This window comes from Gorilla gorilla, chromosome 4 (genome assembly GCF_029281585.2).
Source record: "Gorilla gorilla gorilla isolate KB3781 chromosome 4, NHGRI_mGorGor1-v2.1_pri, whole genome shotgun sequence".
NCBI lineage: Eukaryota > Metazoa > Chordata > Mammalia > Primates > Hominidae > Gorilla > Gorilla gorilla.
Genome location: NC_073228.2, coordinates 34,806,657 through 34,822,211, shown reverse-complemented (window position 1 = coordinate 34,822,211; position 15,555 = coordinate 34,806,657).

Here is a 15,555-nt window from a genome sequence, read left to right as displayed (position 1 = left end):
TACAGACACAACCAGAGAACAGGGAAAAAAATCATGCTTCATCATCATTCTTTCCGTCATACTTTTCTGTATTTCCCAAATTTTCTAACATGTTCTGTTACTTGTATGTATTACTCTTATATATATGTATTTATTTTTACAACTTCTTTGATTTATTTTCTGGGAGGAGAAATTTTCTATAATGCATTTACATAGTCCCACATTGAAAGGACACAAAGGCTGAATTGTGAAAAGTCTCCTTCCCACCTATGTACCAAGCCACCTCTGTCCCTTCCCCACAGGAAACCAATGTTATTCCACCTTTGTATTCTTCCAGAGGTTATGTTACCCACATGCAGCCAAGTTAGCAGGGCCACCACTGTGTTGCACGACTCCAAGAGACATCATTTATATTGAGCTCCTGGGATGCCATTGACATGGAATACAATGGAATTGTGCCCCCTGGAGTTGTGTAATGCAGCAGCCTCACCAAAGATGTGTGTGTGTGTGTATCTATACACTTATAAATATATGTAGAGATATATATGTGCATTTTTTCTATTGTCCCCTTTTTTCAACCGAAATTAGCATATTATATACAATGCTCTGCATCTGACTTTTTTTCACTTAGTAATATATTTTCATACTCATTTGATGTCAGTTTATAAAATGTCCTCATTCTTTTTGATGATGATGATGATAACGGTCTTGGTGTGGCATCACAAAGGAATAGTAAGTGACCATTGTCATTTGCATTCCAGGGATTGTTCTAAGCATTTGCATGTATGTCATTCATTCCTGAGCGCTCACAGCGACCCCATGAGATAGGCACAGAGAGATGAATGTACTGACCCACAGTCACAGCTGGTATGTGCTCATCCTCTGAGATTAAAAAAGAACTCTTTCCTGGTTCCTTCTAGTACTTGGATGGGTTGTGCTGTACATTCATATCTTTTCTCCATTTGGAATTCTTCCTGCAGTAACTATGAGATGAGGATCCAACCTTGTTTTTCCTTGACGGCTCCTGTTATTCCCAGCACCATTTCCCCACTGTCTCCAGATGCCACCTTTCCCACACGTGAAAGTCTTGAAGGATTTGGGCCTATTGCTAGACTTTCTTTCTGTTTCATTGTTCTGTCCCTGTCATCAAGTGCCAGTGCCATACTCTTAATTCCTGAGGTTTTAGAATCTGTGCTAATATCTATCTGGTAGAGTTTTGTCTCTTCATTACTTCCTTTTTTCAGAAATATCCTGGATAGTCTTGGCTTGTTTATTTTTCCACATTTTTTTATTGTGGCAAAATATACATTGCATAAAATTTACCATTTTAACCATGTTAAAGTGTACAATTCAGTGATATTAACTACATTCACACTGTTGCTTTACCTCCACCACTATGCATTTCCAGGGCATTTAAATCTATTTCCAGGCTGGGCATGGTGGTTCATGCCTGTAATCCCAGCACTTTGGAGGCCAAGGCAGACGGATCACTTGAGGTCAGGAGTTCGAGACTAGCCTGATCAACTTGGTGAAACCCCATCTCTACTAAAAATACAAAAATTAGCCGAGCGTGGTGGTGGGTGTCTGTAATCCCAGCCACTTGGGAGGCTGAAGCAGGAGCATCGCTTGAACCTGGGAGGCAGAGGTTGCAGTGAGCCGAGATCGCGCCATTGCACTCCAGCCTGGGTGACAGAGAGAGACTCCATCTCAAAAAGTAAAATAAAATAAATAAATCTTTTTCCAGAACTTTAAAAAATTATCACTTCTCAGCCTTTTGGCTAAGATCTAGTGCAGAACTTTTTTTTATCATTCCAAACTGAAATTCTATACCCATTAAACACTAACTCCCATTCTCCTCTTCCCCAAGTCCCTGGCAGACACCATTCTGTCTGTAGGAATTTGACTACTCTGGGTAGCTCATATAAGTGGAATTGTATAATATTTATCTTCTGGTATCTGGCCTATTTCACTTAGCATAGTGTCTTCAAGGCTCATCCACACCCACATCATAGCATGCATGTATCACTCCTTTATTCCTTTTTATGGCTCAATAATATGACATTGTATATATGTACCACCTACATGTATTTGTTTATCAGTTCATCTGTTGATGGACACTTGGATCTTGGGTTGTTTCCACCATTTGGCTGTTGTCAATAATGCTGCTATGAACACTGGTGTACTCCAGATTAATTTCAGAGTCAGTTTGTCCAGGACCAAACAAAACATTCTTCTATTACTTTTATAATTAATTACCCTCTCTCTTCCCCAGTTTCCCCTCATGCCTCCCAATGGTCATTCATTATCTTGTTCAATCCCACCATGTCCCAAATACCTTTCTGGATGTATCGTCCATCACTGCAGTGCCGCCTGTGGTTCTGCCTGCCCTTGCCTGCCTTCCCCTTCCTGGCAAAGCTGTGCAGCTGCTCTCCAGGCATTTACTTGGAAAACCACTTTCCTTTGCTTGCTGGCTTCATTGGTCCTGAGGGACTTTACTGGAACTTCTGGTAATAAATTGCTCTCCTTGCACCTACCTGCAGACCCTACCTGCACACCATACCTGCCTCCAGCCTAATAGGGCTCTCAGGCTCCTCAAACAAGCCCTAGCTTGCCTGCCCCGGAAGGCCGTCCTTGCCAGCTACCTCCAGCACTGGTCCCTCTGGGGAATCTTTCTGCCTCTCTTGTCATAACTTCAGGCTGCTGGCCCCCTTTCCCCTGCCACTTTGCCCCTCCATCCTGTTTGAGAGACACCTTTGCTCTTTCCTGATCCGTCTGTGGCTATCCTCAGCCTGGGCACAGGTGGCACACCTCTCACTTCACCACCCTCTGCATGTAGCACACTGTTTTCCATATAATGGGTGCTGGTTTGAATTGGGTTAAATCAAGATCATCTCCCTCTGCAGGCTTAGGAGCAAGTAAAGCCACCAAAGCCCTCCTAGGCACAGGACAATCTTGCCGCCACTCCCACCTTCCTGGCAGCTCATGGTAGACCTCAGGGAAGTGTAAATAACACCATCCTGTTGGAGACCTGAGACATCCAGGCACAGCCTGCTCCCCTGAAGGTCCAGCTTGTATTCTGATCCTGGCTACCTGCAAGGTCCCCTATATGTGCTGGGTCCCTGTGCCTGACCCACCACTTCCCAGTCCAACTCTGTGATGAGTTCTGACAGCACGTGGGGAGTGGGTTACAAACGGAATCTAATTCATGCCTGGCTCACTGTGTGGTCTGCTCTTCACCCTTCAGTTGCAGCTCTTGCCAAAAAGGTCTCTGTGGCCTGATTTTTTGTGAACATGTGCATATTTGTGTGTTTCATTGCATTTCATGTTCATCTTAATTGTTTCTTTCTCTTTATTTCTAAGCATTTAAAATTCACTTATTCAACAAATGTTTTCTGGGCACTTACTTTGTGCTGGGCTTGTGCCGCAAATAAGACAGGCAGGCCGGGTGCGGTGGCTCACGCCTGTAATCCCAGCACTTTGGGAGGTCGAGGCGCGTGGATCACGAGGTCAGGAGATCAAGACCATCCTGGCTAACACGGTGAAACCCCATCTCTACTAAAATACAAAAAAAAATTAGCCGGGCGTGGTGGCGGTTGCCTGTAGTCCCAGCTACTCGGGAGGCTGAGGCAGGAGAATGGCATGAACCTGGGAGGTGGAGCTTGCAGTGAGCCGAGACCATGCCACTGCACTCCAGCCTGGGCGACAGAGCGAGACTCTGTCTCAAAAAAAAAAAAAAAATAAGACAGGCAAAGTCTCTTCTCTCTTGGATAGGGGGTGAGAAGCAGGCAATTAACAAGGAAACGGAAATTAGCACAATAATTTCAGAATGAAAAGTGCTAGGAAGAAGAAAAAATAGAATAACATGACAGAAAATGATTTGGGAATAGGTGGAAAATATTTTAGATTTTGGTATTAAATTTCTCTTCTCCCTAGACTTTACAGACAGTTGTTAAAGACAGAGGGAAACTTTCCTACATCAATGAGTCCACCTTGTAATTTAAATAATTGCCTTTTTAATAGGTCTCTTTACTTAGTTGATACTTGAATGTTGAGCTTTTTAAAAATAAGCTGTTTTTTGGGAGAGAATTATAGAAATTTAAAGTTTATTCATTCAACAAATACTTGTTGATCTCCTACCACATGTTGGCATTGTTCTAGGTGCTGGAGGTACGGTAAAGGGTGAAACAGATGAGGCCTTGTTCCATGGAGTTTCCAGACAATTCTCTAGAAAGAAGTAAACAAAATAACTTCACATGGTGTTGGGTCCTATGCAGGAAATAAATAAAGCAATGGGTAGGGAGGAAACTTTAGAGAGACTGGTCAGAGAAAGCCTTTGTGAGGAGGTGGAATTGAAAGAGGATGAAGATACAGAGAAAAGGGAACGTCATACATTGTTGGTGGGAATGTAAATTAGTACAGCCTCTATAGAAAACAGTATGGAGATTTCTCAAAGAACTAAAAATAGAACTACCATTTGATCCAGCAATCCCACTACTGGTAACCTTTAACAGCATATACCCAAAGGAAAGAAATCAGTATATCAAAAAGATACCCACACCCGTATGTTTATCGTAGCACTATTCACAATAGCAAAGATATGGAATCAACCTAAGTGTCCATCAACAGACGACTGGATAAAGAAAATGTGATACATGTACACAATAAAGTACTACTCAGTCATTAAAAAAATCAAACAGCAGCAATATGGATGGAATTGCTGGAAGACATTATCCCCAGGTGAAACAAGCCGGAGACAGAAAGACAAACACTGCGTGTTTTCACTTATAAGTGGGAGCTAAATCATGTGTACACATGGATGTAGGGTGTGGAATAACAGATAATGGAGACTTGAAAGAGTGAGGGGGCCGGGCACGGTGGCTCATGCCTGTAATCCCAGCACTTTGGGAGGCCGAGGTGGGTGGATCATCTGAGGTCAGGAGTTTGAGACCAGCCTGGCCAACATGGTGAAACCTTGTCTCTACTAAAAATACAAAAATTAGCCGGGCATGGTGGTGTGTGCCTGTAATCCTAGCTACTCAGGAGGCTGAAGCAGGAGAATAGCTTAAACCCGGGAGGTGGAGGTTGCAGTGAGCCGAGATCACGCCACTGCACTCCAGCCTGGGCAACAAGAGCAAAACTCGGTCTTGAAAAAAAAAAAAAAAAAGAAAGGGTGAGAGGATGGGGGAAGTGAATGATGAGAGACTACTTAATGGGTACAATGTATTTGAGTGATGAATACCCTAAAAACCCTGATTTTACCACTATGTGATCTATGCATGTAACAAAATTATACACGTAACTCATAAATTTACATAAATAAACTAAAAAAAAATTTTTAAGTTAGCAAACAACTTTTTTAAAAGAAGAATAAGCAGATACCCCACATAGTGAGTAGACAAAGAACATCCCAGGCAAAAGGAACAAACAGCATATGCAAAGGGCTTGAAGAAGGAAACAGCTTGTTTTGTTTAAGAAATGATAGAAGGCTGGGCGTGGTGGCTCACGCCTGTAATCGTAGCACTTTGAGAGGCCAAGGAAGGTGGATTGCTTGAGCCTAAGAGTTTGGGACCAGCCTGGGCAACGTGGCAAAACCGCCAAAATTAACCGGGCTTGGTGGCATGCAGCTGTAGTCCCAGCTACTCAGGAGGCTGAGGTGGGAGGATCACCTGAGCCCAGGTAGTCAAGGCTGTGGTGTGCCGTGATCATGCTACTGCACTCCAGCCTGGATGACAGAGTGAGAACCTGTCTAAAAAAAAAATTAATTAATTAAAAAAAATGAAAGAGATGATAGAAGATGGTGGTGTAATGTGAGGTTGGAAAAGCAGACCTAGAACATACCACGGAAGGTCTTTTAGGTGACAGCAAGGGGGTTCGATGCAGTGGGAAACCGCTGGAGGGATCTGACCTGCATCCCATAAAGACCTCTTTGGCTACTGTGAGGGAAACAGACATTTGGGGAGGTTCCAGAAGTCAAGGTAGAGGAAGAGCTAGTCTATAAGGCGGACCGCCTTTGTGAAAAATCAACCTATGAAAGAAGCCAACATACAAAAGATACACTGGAAGTGATCAAAGACTTCCAAGAGCAGCCGGGAGGTGGGATCTCAAGTCCAGATGTTGAATGAGTTGGGCGATTGTATGGGACAGAACCAGAAGCTGATGAGGGGCCCAGGATGCAGATCAAAGAGACAGGATGAGCAGGCAAATGCCATTTCTTTTCATTCCGCCTATTTTGTTTGAGTCACCAGTTTGGTAAGGGGAGAGTTTCAACCATCTGCAAGTAATCCAAATGCTTTTACTAACCTGCCTACCCATCCACACCCCCACCAAAAAAAAAAAAAAAAAAAGAAAGAAAGAAAAATAAGAAGCCAACCCCAGAGCTTGTACGCCTGCATTCTCCACAATCATTTCTCTGTGTTACAGCTCTTGTCATCTTACATTATACATGAATAACTAATCAACCAAACACAAACCCACTGATGAAAAAAAACGCATGTTGGATCTAGAATGTGAGCAGGGTAAAGAGTAATATTAATTTCACTGGCAAATAACAAAATGGGAGCAAACATGAGGGATGTTAAGACAAGACTTGTGTTTTTGAATGCTTCTGGGAATGGAAACTCTCCAAGAATCAAGGGAAAGGGGAAGAAGGTTGGACATATTTGGAGTGCACTAACACCAATTCTTTTTTCTTCTGGTATGCATATGTGACTATATGCAACATCATCCTGGGTCAGGCCAACTGGTCATTTAAACCACCATGCTGTCTGCCTCACCTAGTCGAACAGTTCATATAACGATCTTCCACTATTCCTTAATGGACATACAGGTGTTAGTCTTAATGCACCAACCAATATTGCGATAGGCTGGAACAAAACCTTTTGCTCTTTGAATGTCCACAGTGAGTAACACTATGCTAGGTATGTAGTAGGTGCTCAATAAATGTATCTTTCACACACTTCCTAAATGAAGTCTATTTCTTCCTTCATCGTTTTCCTGAAAGATCTTCCTTGACCACTAAGGATGAACTCCTCATCTCCATATCCAGTGAGTGGTTTAGAAATGTTTTAGTCTTCCTCCTCCTTGACTTCATAATGGCATCTGACACTGCTGTGACACTTCAGTTGTCTTCTGTGACTCTGAACTTTTCTGGTTCTAATCTTTTCTCCCTGATGGCCTCTCTACCCTGACCTCCAATGATTTCTTTTCCTGTTTCTGCACTCAAAAGTCCATATTCCACAAGGACTCTGCTTTTCTGTCTTGTCACTCTTTATGAGAAATTAATTGTATCTCATTTCAAATCAATGCATGTATCTATCATCCTCTGTCACATTACACGCAAAGTATCTGCTTATGGACCTGTCTGTCCAACTAGACCTCAAGCTCCTCAAAAACAGATCCCTCACTGCGTTCGTCTCTGTGCCTCCAGTACCTGGCACAGAGCTGGACTCTCAGTGAATGCTCCATACACACGGGCCCAACTGATCCATTCTCAAATTATGCTCGGAGTTGGTAGATTGGGCAGAAATTATTACCCCCATTATATAGAGAGGGGGCCCCAACGCTCAAGGAGGTAAAGCAAACATTAGAAACATGATTCCTGCGACTGGCTGTGGAGACTCCATGTAATAATCATTCTGGTATTGCCAATTGCAAAAGGACTGTAAAGCTAATAGAGATGCTGTCTAAATACCGACATCCAATCCTTTCATGCTCTTCTGAGCAGGCTTGAATTTTCCAGTGCCTCTCTTAAAATACAGCCCGCAGGACTGAGCATAAAACTGCATGTGGCCTGACCTGCCAGCACGCACTGGGAGTATTGCTTCCCTCCTTCCACACTCTGCTGTGCTATTAATAGAGCCTCAGATTGCATTAGGGTTCTCAACAGCCTCCTCGCGCTGTAGGTTCACATCAAGCTGGTGATCAGCTAACCCCCCGGGTCTTTCTCATGCAATGCCTTCTGTCAGGCCAGGCCTCCCCAGCAGCCACTTGGGCAATGAATGTTTTTGAATGCTCATGATTATTTGTGACTTAGACTAGAAGGTACAACACCAGATCATGCCCTTCTTTCTCATGTGGCATTTTGCTGAGTGGGTGATGGGGTCTTAGGGGTCCTGTTCAGGACCCAGAGCTGTGGCCAGCCACTGGGGGCCACCAGCATCATCGGACCCACAAAAGTAAGAGGATGATGGCGAAATTAATTTTCTGGCTCACTTCAAATTATTCTTATGTTCATCCCTACTCCTCTTGGATTAGGTCCTTTCTTGGTCTTGTCCTAATGCTGGGTGTTTGTATGCACAGCCTCTTTTCCCTCCCACCCATGGACACAGCCACATTTTGATTTCTCATGCCCTTTCCAAATAGTAGTAGTATTTTTAGCATGAATATCTTGCTCAGAAATTGGCTGTACAGTCTATCCCCTATTGTCTTCACATCTAATACTTTTCTTTTTTCCCTCTGCCTCTCCTATGCATCAATACCACGTTTGGCTAAATAGATTTGATTTTGACCTATTTGAATTCTCCCTTCACAGATGACAGCCCTTTCTCCCTCTCCTTCCTTCCCTTCAATTAGTTTTTTCAGCCACTTGGAATTAGCTGATGGGTAATTGTAGAAATTGCAACGTGGGCTACTGTGGTGGCTCTCAATGTCAACTCCAGGAAACCTCTGAATCTGGGGGGCTCTGGTTTCAGAATCTGATAGCCAGGCCCTGAACTCTGGAATGTGGGGCTGTGACATGAGATATAGCTTCTCTTTGCTCGGCCACTAGAGGGAACTGAAATGTGGGGCGCAAGAAGGCGTTTCCTCTGTTCGCCAGACGAGGGCGCTCATACCCATGGTCCTCCAAAGTTGGAATTTCTCGCCCCAAAACAGATCTTGTCGGGTTGGCCTCCTTGTAACCCAAACATACAATGGGATGACATTACAGCTGTGCTACTGATTGCTGCTTTGACCGCCTCCTATGCTGTGTAAATGGCCAAAAGCAAAGAATTATTAAAAAGCAGGCCCAATGTTGTCCAAGCTCACGTGTGGTTTGTGGGTCTATGTGTTTGCTGCTGGCAAATTCGCAAGCAGATGGGACTCCAAGGCAAGGCGTGGAAGTGATGATGGGAACGTTGGAAGTTCACAGCCATAACTTGTAGAGTGTGTGAGGCCGGGTGCGCGGACCCTGTGTATCTGCAGCTGCGATACTTAGATTTCAGTTTGGCAAGGCAGGTCACGGTGGAGATGGGGCAAGCTGCAAGGGTGGTGGAGAGGAGGAAGGGAAGGTGACAGTGGCCCTCTGTCAACTGTTTCCAGGTGGAGTTGAAAGGTGTAATCATTTTCTTCTGGGGGCCTTGGCACCTTTCATCAAGACGAAGTTGGTGACTGGTTTAAAAAGATTTAAAAAATTAAGCTCGAGAGGCCAAAGGAGAAAATGGTTTCCAGGTGGAAAGGGCTTGACAGAATGGTGCTCTTGTGCCGTGACTCCGAACTCCGTGGAGCATTCCAGTGGCCCACTGTACTCCCACCCCTCCAGGCAGCACTGGGAGGCAGCCAAGTCTAGGAGGCAAAGGGCTCCCTAACTGCCAAGCAGTGAAGATGTTTAATAAAATATTTACTTACACGTTTAAGAATAATGATGACAGCATGACAAACAGTGGTAAAACAGCTTTAGGGGACATGGAAGGGCAGCCCTGGGATATTTTTAATGAGAACAGTGACTTCCTGTTTAATTCCCGAGGCTTGTCTCTTTTGCCTACGATACCCACACTGGTATCACAAGATACTGCCCATGATTGGGGAGGGGGTTCACCAGACTGGCCTAGGGAGTCCCCTGCAAGAAGCTGCCACATGGAGAGGCAACAGCCAGCCTCACTCCCAACCCTAAGCTATTGCCCACCTTTTGCAACTCCTGAAGATTACAGCTTTCTGATCCCTTCCCCCCACACACCAGAAGGGTCCTCTGTTGTGGTCATTCAATAAATGATATTTCTTAATTAGGAATCTAGCTCTTTCTTATTCGACTGGACTAATGAGCACCCTATGCCCTGCTTGGGTGTGATAATTTTGAGTTGGAGACAAGGAAAAAGGAGTGGATGAAAGGGAGTAGAAGTCTTCACCCACAGCACTAGATTTCAGCTACGCCCAACGTGAAAATGGAAAGGGAAAATGGAAAAAAAAAAATTGGCCAAACATGCTTTAGGTTTGTTTTTCCCTCCTTTTGGGAGCTTTTTGCATTTTCCTCCCCAATTTGGAAAAAAAAATGAAAGAAAACAAATTTCTCTATCATTTGAATAAAACAGACCTTTATGTCTCTAAATACAATACATCAAACAATGTTAGGAGTAACTAAATTATACATAAAGATACTTGTTTGTTAGATCGTTAAAGGCTGTTTGAAAAATAGAATTTCGCCGGTGAGGTGCCTCACACCTGTAACTCCAGCACTTTGGGAGGCTGAGGCAGGTGGGTCACCTGAGGTCAGGAGTTTGAGACCAGCCTGACCAATATGGTGAAACCCCATCTTTACTAAAAATACAAAAATTAGGTGGGCTGTGGTGGCACATGCCTGTAATCTCAGCTACTCAGGAGGCTGAGACAGGAGAGTTGCTTGAACCGGGGATGTGGAGGTTGCAGTGAGCTGAGATTGAGCCACTGCACTGCAGCCTGGGCGACAGAGGGAGACCCTGTCTCAAAAACAACAACAAAAAATAAAAATATAATTTCACTTTTTGTCAGCCTCACATCCTCCACGGTTTTGTGTGTTTATTTTTCCAGATATTTTATACCTCCAGTTATGACTCTGTTAGAAAGATACCATCTGGGGGCCAGTCATGATGGCTCACCCCTGTAGTCTCAGCACTTTGGGAGGCTGAGGCAGGTGGATTGCCTGAGGTCAGCAGTTCAAAACCAGCCTGGCCAACATGGCGAAACCCTGTGTCTACTAAAAACACAAAAATTAACTGGGCGTGGTGGCAGGCGCCTGTAATCTCAGTCAATCGAGAGGCTGAGGCAGGAAAATTGCTTGAATCCAGGAGGCAGAGGTTACAGTGAGCCGAGATCGCGCCATTGCACTCCAGCTGGGAGACACAGTGAGACTCTGTCTCAAAAAAATAAATAAAGATACCATCTTGGCTTTCCCATATTATACAGATCCAGAAGAAAGACCAACTTAGGATCTCTATGCACATGATTATTTCATATTTTTTGGAAGAAAATAAACTAGTGTTGAATTTAAGAACATGCTCAGAAGTCATGATTTTTGAGGAAGGAGACTATTGATTTAAATCGATATAAAGGACCATTAGTTTTAGACCTGTAATTTATACTTGGTGAAATTTTCATGGAAAAAAAAAAAAAACAAAAAAACAACAAAAAAACTCATTTCCCTAAATATTTTCTAGTAAAAACATGGCTTGCTTTTTTGGTGCAAAGTCTGCCACGCTGTTTTTAAAAGTGAGGCTTACGAGACCGTGGGAGAGAGATAAGTGAACAGCCTCTTTAGTAAGAGAGGCGTCCAGCGTGGCGGCGAAATGCAATACCAAAAAGTAAACAAAGATCATCGTGTGAAAAAGAGCAAGTTGAAATGAATCTTGCTTTTCCTATTTGAAAAACATGCTCATGGTTGTTAGTAACTGAGTCAAGACATTTAAATCATATATATACTTTTAGATCTTGACAGTGACCTTTTATAAGTGTACAGCGGGGATAAGAAGATGAGCAAAGCCTTGCTGCAGAAAAAGCATTTCAGTTAATTGAACATGAAATGTGTTACCATCTGATAACATTAATAATATGTGATTGCTACTTTGTATCTAATATGCAGTTCATTTGGTTGGAATCTAAAGCATTCTATAAATGTTAGCATATGAATCCTGTTGCAAACCTATAAACTAAGCAGCTCTGTTTTGGTGCATTTTGAAGTATCTCTGTGTTAGTTATCTATGCTGTGTAACAAATTATCCCAAAACTTAGCCGCTTCAAACAACAAATATTTATTATCTCAGCATCAATCAGGAATGGCTAAGCTGGGAGGTTCTAGTTCAAAGGCTCTCATTAAGTTGTAGTCAAGGCATTGGCCAGATTAACAATCATTTGAAGACCTGATGAGGGCCAGCAGATCCACTAATAAGGTGTCTAACTCACAATCCCAGCAAGTTAGTTTGAGATGTTGACAGTAAACCTCAATTCTTTTCTACACTGGTCTCTCCATAGGGCTGCCTGAGCATCCTCATGACATGGCAGCTGGCTTCCCCCAGAGCCAACAATCCATGAGACAAAGCAAAACGGAAGCTACAATATCTTTGGATGATCTATCCTTAGAATTCACCCACCATCACTTCCTTCACGTCCTGTTCCTTAGAAGCCGGTTACTAAGTACAGCCCACACTCGAGGGGAGGGCAATTCGATTCCATCTCTTGGAGGAGTCTTAAAGAATTTGTGAACATATTTTAAAGGCACCGCGATCCCCTATTTACATAAGGACAGTTGAAAATGATGGTGGCTTACCTGCTCAAGGTCAACGAACTACTGGTAAGACCCCACCTGGAAGGCGGCAGGCTTTTTTATTTACTGTAAAGCAAAACAGAAAACCCACATTCTTGAAATAACTGCGCAGGAATCCCAAATCTGTCTCTTTCAAATGTCCAAGACCTTCTAAAAGTGGCAGGATGCTTTCTGTTTAGAAATGGATGAGATGGACAGTAGACTGGAAGGGTCAGCCTTTGATTAAGAGTCAGCTTTCCTCTTAATCAGCTCTGGGATCCTGAGAACAAAAACACTCTTCTGAGGGATGTTTTCCTCCTTTGCAAAATATGATGGGCTAGCCGAATGGCTTCCAAAGTTGGTGGCCTTTAAGTCCTCTGGGGACGTAAAAACTCGCTGATCTTGTGTTAAACCCACAATGTCCAGGAATCTGTACCACTTAAAAGCACTTGGGGACTCTGGCGGCCTGTTTTGCAGACAGTAGGAACTGCTCGGCTACATGATTTCTCATGCTTCCACTTTTAACATTATTTTATTTATTTTTGAGACAGAGTCTGTCTTTGTCACCCAGGCCGGAGTGCAGTGGCATGATTTTGGCAACCTCTGCCTCCTGAGTTCAAGCGATTCTCCTGCCTCAGCCTCCAAAGTAGCTGGGATTACAGGCTCCCGCCACCATGACTGGCTTTTTTTTTTTGTATTTTAGTGGAGACGGGGTTTTACCATGTTGGCCAGGTTGGTCTGGAACTCCTGACCTCATGTGATCTGCTCACCTCTGCCTCCCAAAGTGCTGGGATTACAGGCGTGAACCACCATGCCCGGCCAACATTATTTTAACTCTCCCCATCAGACTGGGTATGCCCATGTAAATTGTTGGTTCTCCATCTTCACTACAATCATGAGCAGAATTTTTAAAAAATATGACACCTAGGGCCCTCCCTAGGCAAAATATAAGTCATTCTGGGGTGGAACTCAGGTACCATCATGGGTTGTTGGCTTGTTTTCATCAGTACATTTAAAACTAATCATGTTTAGCCTTGTTGGCACATTAGAATCACTTGGGGAGCTTTAAAAAAGCCCACTGCCCAGCCTGTCCCCCAGGCCAATTAAATCACAATCTCGTGGGAAAACCAAGAATCAGTATTTTTTAAAGTTCCCCAGGTGATTACAACACACAGCCAAACTGACCTATGTTTGCCACATTTGAGATAATTCTAATGCTAATTCACCTATAAGGGATTATTCAGAAAAAAATCCCAACATTTAGATGCCACAGTACTCTAAGAAAAAAATGCATTTAAAGTGGAAGATATTACAATTTTGAAATGAAAGATATTAAAAATTAAATGGAACTAAGTTCCATTTCTGGCAATATGGTAGACTAAGTAACTTGAAAATCCTCCCATCATAAACCACCTATAAATACTGGTCAGAATGTAATAAACACCCATTTAAATGAGCTCTCAGGACAGTAAGCAAAGGCTCTCAGAGTCAGGAAGAAGAGGGAGATTATAGCATGGTATGCAAGTAAGCTGAGGTTGAGCTGGTCTTAGGCAAGTTTGCTGGTGTTGGGAACCTGAGGTTTGAGCATCAAAATAGGAAGGAGACTATGCTTAAGGTCCATTAAAAGTGGGAAAATGGAACTCAGAATCCTCATAAAGCTGGAATCCCATCAAGCTAGAACCTCCTGAATCACTAGAGAAATAATCACTGGAAAAATAATCTCCCCAATGTCACAAGGAAACAAGAAAATGTGCCTGTCTTGGCATGGGTTGAGGGTGGGGAATAAAGGGCTTTACTGAGAATTTGAGATTATAATGTGGTATGGTCCAGGAACCCCAAAGCTGAGAATGAATACAGAAATACAGACCCAATGCCAAACTATACAATGTACGTGGATATAATCCTCCACAAGCAAGATGTAGCAGACACAAAGGTCCCAAGAACCTCAGGTAACAGAACTATCAGGCAGACTATAAAATAAGCAAATTGAAAATTATTAAAGACACAAAGGAACCTTTGACACCATGAGAAAATAACATAACACTCTAAAAAAGGTAGATTTTAAATAGAACTAAATAGAATTTCTAGAAATGACAAACATAGTCACCAAAATGAAAAGCTCAGTGATGAGTTAAACAGCAGATTAGACAGAGTCGAAGAAAGAACTACAGATGGATCTGAGAAAATTGCCCAGGAAGCAGCAAAGACAAAGTGAAGGAAAGTCTGACAGATTCAGAGTATGCTGGATAGAAGGAGAAGATGCATTATACATTTCATATAAGTACCAAAAGACAATGAGAGGGATACTTCATTTAGAGAATCCCAAGATTATGCATATACAATGAGTATTGAATCAGATAAAGAAGAAGAAATTCATACTTGAATATAGCAGAGTAAAAATGTAGGAAGCCAAAGACAAGGAAAAGGTCTTAAAACCAGAGAGAAAAGACAGATTACCTACAAAGGAATGACAATTAGACTCATAGCAAATGTTTCAGAAATAAAGAATAGGAAGACATGGTATATTCAGAAAAGTGCTGGGGTAAAATAACTGCCAATCTTGAGTATTACACCCAGAGAAATCATCATTTGGGAATGAGAGTGAAATATGACATGTTTGTCTTAGCGGAGAGAGCGTACCACTCACACAATCCCCTGAAAAAAACTAAAGGTTATGTTTCAGGGGAAAGGGTCTATATCTAGAAGGAAATTGGTAAATAAGGGCAAATCTAAACGATGAATTGACTGTATATAAAATTACAATAGAGATTAAAATTAGGGGTATAAAAAGTAGGTGGATCTAAAAATAAGCAACAATAAAACATAATGAGAGGATGTAACTGAAGTTGAATCATTCTTAGCTTATTGGATAGTTCTAGGGCATTTGATTTACTTTAGATCACATGTACAGGTTAAAATTGTAATCACCGAAAGAGTAGAAATAGAATTTACAACTTCCAGCCAGACACAGTGGCTCACGCCTGTAATCCTAGCACTTTGGGAGGCCAAGGCAGGCGGATCAATTGAGGTCAGGAGTTCAAGACCAGCTGGCCAACATGGTGAAACCCCGTCTCTACTAAAAATACAAAAATTAGCTGGGTGTGGTGGTG